General features: G+C 48.8%; 1 non-coding gene across 1 annotated transcript; it reads left to right on the forward strand.

Annotated features, from left to right (window-relative positions):
* The first annotated feature begins 1,044 nt into the window (after positions 1-1,044).
* TRNAR-CCU (transfer RNA arginine (anticodon CCU)) lies at positions 1,045-1,117 on the forward strand. The gene has a single exon. It is a non-coding gene; the product is annotated as a tRNA-Arg (tRNA).
* The last annotated feature ends 10,659 nt before the right edge of the window (positions 1,118-11,776 follow it).

The raw sequence follows: 11,776 nt of genomic DNA on the forward strand, positions 1-11,776 counted from the left end.
ATAGATCCAGGTAGATCTGCATGGGTAGGTGCTCTGATGATCGTGATAGAAGAACCATCTCGATGTACAGTAAGTCAGGGACCTGTAGCCCTATGTCGGATTAAGTGTATCTTCGTCCCCGCCACGACGGGGCGGGGCATGTAAAGTAGTTGTCGGGAATATGTTAACTCCATTGTGTGTCGTTCCCTCTGTAAGCATCCCTCTGTAAGTGCAGAGAGGGGTGTTCGCACCAACGCCCGAGCGGTTCGCGCCAACAGGAGCGCAGTCGGATGGCTGCGCTTGGAACTGACCATCCCGGACAATTCCTGACAGCCACATCCAGACAGATAAGCCCACACAAACCACAACACGACGAGACATTAATTTTATTCATCCTTGCCCATTGTTTTGTATTTGAAATCTGAGCGGGGACGTCCCAATTTAGAATTTAGTTTCTTACGTTGCGTTTCCTTGTTCTCGGGTCCGTATTAAATATTCCTTTTGTACATTCTAAATTCAGCTTTTGGTTTGATTTAATAATTTGCAGGGAGAAGACATCGTTGGGGCCAAAAAGGTAGGCCGCGGCATTCTCCCCCAAACCCCTTCTCGCGTGTCGGCCACCATCAATTGGATTGCATAAACGCCTTCAAGTAAGCTCAAGTCCATCCGCGATCCCCCGGTCTTAACCAAGGTGCAATCCCGTGACAATACCTTTCATGTTTACCTTCCTGCTCACCAGCTCCATCACCTTGATAAACATCAATCAGTTCAAAATCAGCACAACGCGAAGTAATGAACGAACAAGCCTTCGTGGACTGTTTTGAACGAAACTCCTTCACCACGACACATCGTAATTGATAATTATGATAACAATTACACGACCCAACTGATAATTATGGATTTTAAAACACCTGGGTCAATCTCCACCAGATGTTTCACATCACTTGATGAAGACTCAGAATCCAAGATGGCCACCGTCGTAATTCGCGAATGTGAGGGCAACACAAAAAGAGCCATAACCCGTCACAGAAAGATATTTTGGGATCTAGAACCACCTTCTACACAGCCCCAGTGGCCTAATGGATAAGGCACTGGCCTCCTAAGCCAGAGATTGTGGGTTCGAGTCCCATCTGGGGTGCTATTTATTTTAAAATAATTTTCAGGCAGATGTGAGTGTGAGTGTGAGAATGATAAGCTTGATAAATCTCGTCCTTATTTTAAAATACTAGTACACCCGCTCACTACGGGAGGGGCAAGAAGGGTCATCCTACTTTGGGGTATATCGATTACAGTCGATCTATGGTCGGGTCTCAAAGACATTGGGTGTGTTAATTTACCAAGTTTCTTGTGGAGACAGCCTGGTGTTGGCTTAGTGGTTAGGGTGCCAGCTCGGGATCCTAGAGTCCTGGGTTCGAATCCCGGTCTGATTGCTGAATTAACACCAGGGGGGTTGACTCAGCCTGTCATCCTTCCGAGGTCAGCAAATTGAGCACCAATTCACTGGTAATTCCCTGGGTGTTGCAAGAGTCGACTAACAGGGTTGGCGGCAGGACGGGCATCCTGGAAGGGCCGTAAAACATTGCTTCAAAAGGTGTGGCAAGAGTCGACTAACAGGGTTGGCGGCAGGAATGGCATCCGGGAAGGGCCGTAAAACATTGCTGCAAAAAGGGGACCGTGGTGCCCGAAATCGGCCAACCCCTGCTCTGCAGGGAAAAATGGCCTCTAAAGGTGGCTCTTGTGGAGAAGATCGCCAAGTGGTTTAAACATTCGAACTAAGCACTCCATTGAAAACCGTTAAGGAACGGCTGGCTTGGCAAGCGCTAGCTAGCTGCTTGGTAAATGAGCACATCCTGGTCTTCCTCCCTTTGTTTCGTTTTAAACAGAAGGAATGAGTTTCAAAAGTTCGCTACGAATAAATGCCACGGTAGCAGGAGAAAGGACCATGTTATGAACTCAACATTTGTGGGGTAGAAAGAGCACGGTAGATCTTCGCTCAGTTCTGTGAGTAAACCTTACTTCACGGATGTCGGGATTCCTCCAAATTTATCCAATTAGTGTTATAAAGAGCAATAGCGACTGTTTAAAAAGCAAATCATACGTGTTTGTGGTTTATAATATTTTTACTTCCTGTAGAGGTTGTTGCTCCCACGGAAACGCCATTATCTATCTATAATTCCAGTAATCTCTGTGTGTATGTTTGTTTGTATGTTTGTATGTTTGTATGTTTGTATGTTTGTCTGTGACCGCTGTTTCTCGACAACTACCGGTCCGATATACTTGAAACTTGCCAGGTATATTGCTGGGGACCCGAGGATGTGCCTTTTCAAGGTTTTAAATTAATCGCAGAAGTAGTTACCGAGCTATGTCCAAAAAACGATTCAACCAATCAGAGAGCAGCGAGCTATCATGTGTGCCGAACGTGGCGAACAGACTCTGCCTCGGATGGCACATTTGAGAGCGTATTCATTTATTTCCCGTCGGCAAACTATGTTGGCGCTATGTTGGCGTTAAACGATGTTTTAAAACTAATTAAAACTAATTTGCGATTCTTTCGCTTTCCTGCGATATGCGACCTTCCGGAGCTCCTGTGAGAGCGTGTGCCATTACGGATAGTACGGGTACGGGCATGCCATATGTTGGCGTTAAACTATGTTTTAAAACTAATTAAAACCATTTCATGTAAATAGAGGGGGGGGGTGGGGGGGGGATTGTCACTGTACTCGCAAGCCGTTCGCCGTTCGCTTTGGCGTTGCGAATGGACCAAAACATTTCATGGACCAAACCATTTCATGTAAAGCGTTCGCCGTTCGCTTTGGCGTTGCGAATGGACCAAAACATTTCATGAACCAAACCATTTCATGTAAATAGAGGGGGGGGATATAATTTTAGATATATATATATAGTACGGGCATGCCCTAGTAACTATAAGCTAACACGTTATCACTGCAGGAAAAACGCTTTGGGGAAGTGGGACATTATTCGTATTAATATTGTTTTGTCTTAACACTAATAATATGTGATTATCATTAATTTTGTTATTAAAAGCGTCTTTGGAAAAACGCCACGATAAAGTTAACTTAATATGGCTATACACCTCAACACGCAACCCATTCACAGCATTGGTGGGGAAATCCCGCTCGGGGGAGAAAACACCCTTGGGGAGGGAGGCTAATGAATGTGCTACAACCTTCATTATGTAACCCTTGGTCATTCTGTCAAGTTTGGTTGAGATTGGATAAGTAACGACGGAATGTATTGGCATCAAAAATTAATCACACAGACGGTGTATTTTAGTATGACGATTGTCGTTTTAAAATATTGTCGTGTGGACAGCTCTGTGAAGACAGAACGTCCACGGATGCAATCGAGCTTAATGAGGCGACAATCAATTCAATGGCGGATCATACACGAGAAGGGGGGTTTGGGGGAAATGCCGCGGCTTATCTTACGGCCCCGCGCAGTCTTCACCTGCAAAAAGTAACTCACGAACGAACACGGAATTTATGGTACAAAAATAAATATTTATTAAACGGAACCGAGAACAATGAAACGTGACGATAAAACCGAAACTCCTCTGATGGAGCGCTCCCACACTTCACTTCAAATACACAACACAGGAAGAATGAATCAAATAAAACGTTGTTTTGGTGTGATGCGTCTTATCTGTCTGGCAGTCAGGTCCATCCAGGCTCGTCGTTCAGGCCCCAAGCGTGCAGTCTGGGCACGGCTCTGATCCTCAGGAACTGCTCGGCCGTCGGCGCGACCAGGCCTTGATGACACCTCTCACTCACACGCTGACGGGCCAACGTCCGCGGCAAGCCTCCATCCCCGCGCGATGAATAACCAGGGCGGATGATCGTCGGCGCTCAACAGGCAAAGGTCCACACGGAAACAAGAAGGCAAGAAGGGAAGAGAAAGGCGGAGGCGAAGATAGGCAGAGGCGAAGGGGCGAAGAGAGACGAAGGAAGAGCGGGTCGAAGAACGAAGAGCTGAAATGTCGATCTTCTCTCACTTTTATCAGACGTCCATTGACGTCAGCTCTCTATCTCCCCCAATCAGTGCGTCGTTTCTTGGTGGTCTTTCGCGCCTTCTCGCGTCACTGGTGCTTCTCCTTCAATCAGCGCGTCGCTTGTTGTGGCTCTTTCACGCCTTCCTCACTGATTGGCTGAGGTGTCATCGGTCGGTGGCCAATCAGTCTGCCGCTTCCTTCCACCAATCAGTGGCCAGCTTCTTACCCCGTGGTGCGATCTTCCCATCAAAGCCCCTTCGACCAATCACGCGCGAAGTGGGCGTGTCCTCAGCCTGCCTTGCACGATGTTTGCCTGCTGTGGCTGACTGCGGCCCCATAGGCGGTGCCCCGAACTGGCCTCCTGCCTGTTCTTCCTGTAAGTCTTGTGGCGGCGGGGGAACTAATTAATGTGGTACTAATGGATCTAGCTAACGTGTGTGATGTGCTGCCATGCGGGACAAAGGAATGATCACCAGGTCTGACACACAGGGGAATTAGCTTAGTCCCTATTCTACCTATCATCCGACCATCCTCGTATGATCACAGGTACACACTTGATCCGACATTTGGGCGAGATAGGTCCTCTTCTTATTTACATCGAGATGGTTCTAGCTACCCACGACAACCGGAGCATGATACTTATACAGATCTACCTAAATCTATATATGCCCCTTACCCCAAAATTCATAACAATATCAATACAAATGAGGGATTTATTCATAATGGTTCTTCTTAACCTATGAAGGGAATAGTTACCTGTGGGTTATGAAATAGGTCAATGGAACAACACTCGGTAGAGTGCAAACCTCCGCAATACTGAACAGTTTATGTTTAGTATCCCACTGATAGGCCGTCGGTTTGGTTGTAATCAGCACGTACGTCAGTGGGTTGTTGTCCGTATCAACAGTAAAGGAGAGGGCATGATAAAGATAATTCCGACACCCGTTCACAAACAGCCCACTTCAAGGCCAGGAATTCCAACTTCCCGGAGTGAAGGTGGTACTTCCGCTCAGCAGGTGTGAGAATCCTTGACCCATAGGTGATCACGCGGTCTTCTCCCCACTGGTACAATACTGCACCCAGTCCCTCTTGTGAGGTATCATTGCGGAGCACAAATGGGTGATTGGAATCTGGATAGTACCGGCGGACTTGTAAGGCAGTTCACCAATTTTTCGAAAACCTGCTGAGGGGCTGCGGTCCATTTGATGGGGCTCTCATTCAGTAGTTGACTTTTCCCCTTTGCCCTTGAGGCCGGTTTCTTTGTGACTGTCTTCCCTGGTATCTGCCCAATCATCTGTCTTTCTGTAACCTGCGGGTCCACTCAGAGCTCATAGTGGTTTTGCGATGCAGGAGAAGTTTGGGACATATGCCCGATAGTAAGACAGGAAACCCAAAAGATTCCTTTGTTCTCCCAATGTGTTGTGATTATTTGTCCTCAATGCCTAGACAGAGGGTATCTCAGGTGGGTCCATTGTGTAGCCACCTGCAGACACCACTTTGCCGGAGAACCTCATTTTTTTCTGGAACAACTCATTTCCGAGGAGACAACTTCACGCCATGTTTCCACCTATGCAGGACGACTGATCGCACATGATCCATAAATGTGATCCATAAAAGGTGATCTCGCGAGATCACGGCGAGGTTACGTCTTTTCGAAGCTGCTCCATGCGCTCACGCTCTCGAAGCTAAGTGATCTTTCACAATCGTGTTTTTGTCGAGACTGTATCTATCTTTCGGTGTGTGTACCTATAGCGTATCTTTTGGAAAATTTTCGGTGCTAATTTTTCGTACATGTATACACAATCGTCGGTTAATGGTATCGAGTATTCTGCTGCCTAGTACTCGTAGGCTTAGACTACCGTAGCGTCTCCGACCTTGTGGTTTTGTTTTTCTCTCAGCGATTCGTCGAATGCGCTGAAATTATTTTTGTTCTCTGTTTCGTCCCAGTCGTTCACCCCGTACCTCCTTGTTTAATATCTCTACTCACAAAAAAAACCAAAAAAAACCCCAAAAAAATATTTCCTTCCCAGGTCTTATTCGTTTATTTGTTGTTCTTTTTGTTCGTTCGTTCTTCGTTCGTGATCACGCGGTTAGAAATGTATAATCTCTCCCCTGAACAACTATTTTCTCTCATATATTACAACACCCTTTTCTTCTTTTCCTACAAAAGGATGCTTTCGTCTTGCTCACCAAATCTATTCATTCCAAAAAATATATATAATACCATCTCTTACAGTTCCTCCTTTCTACATTCCCTAAACTATCCAGAACTCCACCCCTCCTCCAGTGTCCTCAAACGTATTTTTGACTCGAAGGTCTCAAACTCATTTTGCAAAAAATGTTCGTTTCCCATGAATCGTACACTTTTCAAAATCCAATCTCACCCCTCCCCTCCAAATCCTCCCCATCACCCATCCCTTTCAAATCTCCCCCCTTGCCCCTTCCCTCCCCTCCCTCCTAAACTCCCCCCACACCCCTCCCCTCCGAGACTCTCCCTCGCTCCTCCCCTCCTAGACTCCCCTCTCACCCCTCCTCCTCAAAGCATCCTCCCTGCTTCTTCCCCCTTCCAACTTTCACCTTCATCTTCCCAAACCTTCTGCCTCGCTCTTCCCCCTCCTCAAATAACACCTCACTGTGCCTCGCCCAATCTCCATCAAACCTTTTGTCCGCCCCATTCTTCCCTTTCTCCAAGCTATTCTGAAATCTCTGAAATCTCTGACACACCTTCAACAGCTCTCCCTACCTCTTCCTCCTCTTCCACATCTTACCCTACCCCTCCCCCCCCCCTGTTCTGGACCCGATGCTCCCCCTTCCTCTTCATTAACGGTATGGACCTCAAACATCCGGGGCCTTCGCTCAAACTTGACTGACCTCTCCATACAGGTTGCTTCTGACAAACCAGATGTGATCTGCTTAACAGAAACTTTCCTCCTTCATGATGTCTCTGATGCCTTGGTATCTCTCCCAGGTTACTCCCTCCTCCGGTATGATAGACCTGAGCCTCGTCCTGGAGGTGGGGTTGCTATCTTAATAAAAAACTCTCTTCCTCACTCGCCCTCCACTGCCCTCTCTCCACCTCACCCCCAGGAATACCTTTGGCTACGGCTTCCCCTTCGCTCCCACCTTTTGTTCATATGTGTGTTGTACCGTCCACCAAACAGCGATGACTCCATCTACATCTCACTGTCTGATAATATGGACCAACTTCTATCTACCCATCCCAACTCTCTCTTCCTCATATGTGGTGATTTCAATTGTCACCATGCCAGTTGGCTGGGTGTGGGTACCTCTCTCACCAGCCATGTCTCTTCAGCAAAGGACTTCTGCAACTCACTGGGACTGACACAATCTGTCAATTTCCCGACCCGGATCTCAGTCAACGGAGCATCTTCTCTTCTGGATTTGGTTATGACAAACTTCCCTGAAAATGTCTGCTGCTCTTCTTCTGCTCCAATCGGCTCATCTGATCATGTGCTTGTCAAAGTGGACATCTCTCTGACCATTCTCAGAGAGCCTCCTCAGCGTCGACGAGTCTGGCATTTCACTCAGGCCAACTGGCACGGTCTTCAAGCAGCCATCAATCATCTGGACTGGTCTCCCATCTCTACCGCCTCTGACATCAACTCATCCTGGGAATTCTTTCAAAGTAAATTGCTCTCTCTCATGCACAGATTTATCCCATCTCGTCTTCAGTTGTCATACCCTTCCTCCCGTCCATGGTACATGGAATCTTGTGGTGAGGCTGTTGCCCTGAAACAACTTGCTTTCGTCTCCTGGAAAGCAAATCCAACGGAAGGAAATCTCATTTCCTTTCACAAAGCCCGAAACAAGTGTGTGTCCACCCTCAGGAGAGCCAGGAAACAATATCTCACCATTCTCAAGACCGAACTCTCTTATCTGTCTCCCTCTTCCAAATCCTGGTGGCGTCTGGTCAAATCTGTTTCTGGTGTTTGTTCCCCCTCCATCCCCTCCCCAACCTCAAACGGCTTAACGGCTGACTCCGCACGTGAAAAAGCTGAATGCCTCAACTCTGTGTTTGCCTCTAAATCTTGTGTCCCAAACCCATCCCTCTCTGTACCCACCGTACCCAGTCGTACCCAGCTGCTCCTGGACTCTGTGTCCTTTCCTCCTGACAAGGTGGAAAAGTTTCTGTCAACCCTCGACTCTGATTCTGCAACTGGTCCTGACGGCATCAGCCCACGGGTCCTAAAATCATGTTCTTCTGCTCTTTCACTCCCTCTTTCTGTTCTCTTCACCCTCTCTTTTGCTCAAGGTCATCTGCCATCTGCTTGGAAATCAGCCAACATCACCACTTTGCACAAAAAAGGTGCAAAAACAGATCCCAGCAACTACAGACCAATCAGCCTTCTCCCAATTATCAGCAAAGTCATGGAATCCATCATTGCTTCAGATATTAAATCTTTCCTCTTCTCCAATGGCTTGATCTCTGATCATCAATTTGGTTTCAGACCTGGTCACTCTACTCTGGACATGCTGCTTCTGCTTTCTCAACAATGGTTGGAGGTCCTCAACACCAAACAGGAAATTAGAGCTGTCTCCCTTGACATTTCACATGCCTTCGATACGGTCTGGCACCCTGCTCTGCTCACCAAACTCTCCTCCTTTGGTATCCATGGAAATCTCCACGCATGGCTGGCGGACTTCCTCTCTGGTCGTAGTCAACGTGTGGCCCTGAATGGGTTTCTCTCATCTCCTCTTCCTGTTCAGGCTGGAGTTCCCCAAGGTAGTGTTCTGGGCCCTGTGCTTTTTCTGGTCTTCATCAATGATCTCTCTGACTCTCTTGAAAATCCTTTCTATCTCTTTGCTGACGACTCTACTCTCTGTCGCTCCATTCCTCATCCCTCAGATCGGCAGTCTGCAGCCTCCTCACTCTCTGCAGACCTGGACAAAATCACAGACTGGTCAAACAAGTGGAACATGTCTTTCAATCCTGACAAATCTCACACTCTTACAATGTCTCTCCGAAAGGACCGACTGGACAACCCTCCCATCTACTTTCTCAACAATCCTCTCCAAGAAGTTCTGTCGCTCACGCTTTTGGGTCTCACTATCTGCCATGATCTTTCTTGGGAAAACCACATTTCCAAGCTGGCCTCCAAAGCCAGTCGCCGACTGGGCATCCTCCGTCGTGCGAAGTCCTTCCTTGGCACACCTGAGCTCCTCACCACATACAAGGCTTTCATCCGCAGCTCAATGGAATACTGTTCCCCCCTCTGGGCTGGTGCTCCTGCCTCACACCTTGCTCGGCTTCACGCTGTTGAGGCCAAAGCTTTCAGAATCATTGGAATCTTCTGCGATGTAGTCAACACCGAGGGCCTGTCACTCACTCACCGCAGGCAGGTTGGTGGTCTTTCTGTCTTCTACCGACTCCACTCCGGCCTTGCTCCCCCAGCTCTCTCTGTGCTCTGTCCCCCCAATATTCCTTCAGGTCGCACAAGATCTGCCTGCAACCCTCTTATGGTTAAACTGCCAAAGTCTAGGCTCTCTGCTCACCTTCACTCTTTCATTCCCCTTTTCTCCCGCCTCTGGAACAAACTCCCCCACTCCCTTCAATCCCACTCCTCCCTCCAGGTCTTTAAAACAGCTGTTCACCACCATCTCTTATCTTCCCCCATCTAAAACCTTGATCTTTTCTACCCCCGGTAATTCACCCCAGAGTCCTTGCAGTGTTCATATGTTTTATTCCTCTCCCACCTCCCCCCAAGTCCTCCCGATGTCCCTGCTCTCAAATGTTGTGTTTGTGTCTTTCCCCCTCTTCCCCCTCTCTTTTGTGTCCTTCCCCCTCTCTCCCCATCTCGTCTGCCGCTCCCCTTGTTTTTTGTGTTTTGTGTGTCGGTTTGTCTTTTTGTGTGATTCATGTTAGCTCTTTCACGAGCCTCGATCTTGTATAGAAAAAAAAAAAAAAGAAAAAAAAAATGTCCTTGCTATGGACTAAGTTTTCATACAAATAGGGCAGACATGTCATCAAGGAGGCCCTTGAAGCATTCCTCCAGACTCCATTGGAACTTGGCTGGAGTAATGGTCAGTCAAAATGGGATTCTCACCCACTCATATAGTCCCCATGGAGTGATGAATGCTGTCAATGGTCAGCTTTCCTCATCCAAGCTGGCCTGATGATACACCTTGCCTTGGTCCATCAGTGAGAACCATCAACTCCCTGTCAGAGTGTCAAATTATTTACAAAGTTTTGTATGCGAGGAATCGAGTGCTGGTCAGGGACGGTATTACGGTTTAATTCCCTGTCATCAACACAAAAGCGAAGGCTGCCATCCTTCTTTCAGGCACACACAATCAGAGTAGTTGGCCCTCGACCTTGTGATCCATCCCCGGTTCAACAGGTATTGTAGTTATTCCTTCCCTTCTTTGTGGAGGGGCTTTGAGAAGGAGGTGTAGGTCTTCTGTACTGGCATCTTGAAGGGTGATATGCTTCCTCAGTTTTGGAAAGAAACCAACGTCATCCACCCCCCAGGAAAAGACTTGACATTCTTCCCTCAGCATCCTTCTTACAACCCCTTCTTGTTCCTCCATCAAGTGGTTGAGGTTCATCAGGGACTCCCAATCTTATTTTTCCTCTCCTGCTCCGGTCTCCGCTGATGAAGAAAATTTACCATCAGAAATGTGGGTTTCTGCGAAGCATTTGAGATGCTAGTACACCCGCTCACTACGGGAGCGGTAAAGGGGTCATTCCTCTTTGGGGAATGTTGATTACAGTCGATCTATGGTCGGATCTCAAGAACATTGGGTGTGTGTTCATTTACCAAGTTTCTTGTGAAGAGATCGCCAAGTGGTTTAAGCATTCGAGCAAGCACTCCATTCAAAACCGTTAAGGAACGCCTGGCTTGGCAAGCGCTAGCTAGCTGCTTGGTAAATGAGCACATCCTGGTCTTCCTCCCTTTGTTTCGTTTTAAACAGCGGGAGCGAGTTTCAAAAGTTCGCTACGAAAAATGCCACGGTAGTGCCATGTTTTGAACTCAACATTTGTGGGCGTGAGGCCTCACTGGCGTGAGGGCATCATTCCACGCACCAAGTGGGCGGCGGCCACGCCCGAGGGGTAGGCGTGGCCGCGGGATATACACCGGGCACGCAGCCCGGAGCGCTCCAGTGCTACAGTGAGCTCTGATAATAAAGACTCTTAAACTTACCGCATTGTCCGCTTCCTTCTTGTTGTACAAGTAAGCGCGCATAGCACTGCGCTTCATTGGTGACCCCGACGTGACCCCCCAGTTCCAACTTCGAGGCATCACGGTGGACGAGACCAGGTACTGCCACGTGGTCGCCTCCCTCAGGCCCGGCACGGCCGCCCGCGTCGTGTCGGTCCTGAGGAACCCACCGGCTGACGGCAGGTACAAGGCGATCAAGCGTCTCCTCCTCACCACGTTCGGCCTCACGGGGGACGCACGGGCCGACCACCTCCTGGACCTCCCCGAGCTTGGCGACATGCGACCGTCGGTCCGCTTGGACCATATGCTGTCGTTGATGGGCGACGAAACCCCGAACGCTCTTTTCCGGGCGTTATTTTGACGCCAGCTGCCGGCACGAGTCCGCCTCGCGTTGGCCGGTTCTGTGACGACGGAACCCCGAGCTCTCGCTGCCGAGGCCGACAGGTTCTTCGTGGATTTGGACGCGCAGGCGAGTTTTGGCGCGGCCGTCACGCATCCTGAGGCTGACCCTGATGCTGATGCACCACACCTCGGGGATCCCGAGGCTGATGCACGCCGCATGGCCGCCGCCACGCCACGCCCACCACCACCGCGAAAACCGCGGCCT

Source organism: Myxine glutinosa, chromosome 5 (genome assembly GCF_964187855.1).
Source record: "Myxine glutinosa chromosome 5, kmMyxGlut1.1, whole genome shotgun sequence".
NCBI lineage: Eukaryota > Metazoa > Chordata > Myxini > Myxiniformes > Myxinidae > Myxine > Myxine glutinosa.